The sequence below is a fragment of the Megalopta genalis genome, unplaced genomic scaffold (assembly GCF_051020955.1).
Source record: "Megalopta genalis isolate 19385.01 unplaced genomic scaffold, iyMegGena1_principal scaffold0047, whole genome shotgun sequence".
Lineage (NCBI taxonomy): Eukaryota > Metazoa > Arthropoda > Insecta > Hymenoptera > Halictidae > Megalopta > Megalopta genalis.
This window is the reverse complement of record NW_027476116.1, coordinates 1,404,334-1,405,087: the sequence shown is the minus strand read 5'-3', so window position 1 is coordinate 1,405,087 and position 754 is coordinate 1,404,334. Positions and strand designations below refer to the sequence as shown.

Sequence of the window (754 nt, the reverse complement as noted above, 5' to 3'; positions counted from 1 at the left end):
TCCAGTATCGGGTTGATAATTGTCCAGTTTGAATATCCATATCCCCGTCGTTTTTGGAGGTGATATACTCTCTGTGTTTCTTCGATAGAAGGCTTTTCAATGTTCTATTCGCTCCGACCGTCGAACTTGCAAGAAAACAGTGGTTTTGGATTTGCTCGTACATATATATATATATGGTTTCGACGGAAATATCTCGTTCTTTAAGGGACAATTATGTCGTCGTACGACGACTCCCGAATCTCCTTCGCGCGCTGGTTGGAGCTCTTCGGGTATCGGCTTGTTCCGAAATATAACACAAAAATGTGGTGGATAGCAAATACACATTATATATATATATATATATATATATATGAGAGAATAAAAGGGAAAAATTACCCTGAACGGTGGATCACTTGGCTCGTGGGTCGATGAAGAACGCAGCTAATTGCGCGTCAACGTGTGAACTGCAGGACACATGAACATCGACATTTCGAACGCACATTGCGGTCCACGGATACAATTCCTGGACCACGCCTGGCTGAGGGTCGTTTACGTACTTATAAACTGCTTGCGTTGATGGCACTTGTTGCCTATATACGTACGAGCGAATGATGGGCGCTTCGTCGGCGTTTGTCGCGGTCCTATGAATATTGAGAAATTTTACGTACGTCTAACAGTCTTCGAGAGAGATGGAAATCGTTCGAAATTGCGTGAGTGTGGAAGGCGGTGTCGTGTGTCGTATATGTTTTATATACGTCCGCCCGTCTGAAACACC

At 44.0% G+C, this 754-nt stretch overlaps 1 non-coding gene across 1 annotated transcript; it reads left to right on the top strand.

The window, feature by feature from the left end:
* Positions 1 to 372: 372 nt before the first annotated feature.
* LOC143261323 (5.8S ribosomal RNA) lies at positions 373 to 527 on the top strand. The gene has a single exon (XR_013035467.1). It is a non-coding gene; the product is annotated as a 5.8S ribosomal RNA (ribosomal RNA).
* Positions 528 to 754: the final 227 nt, after the last annotated feature.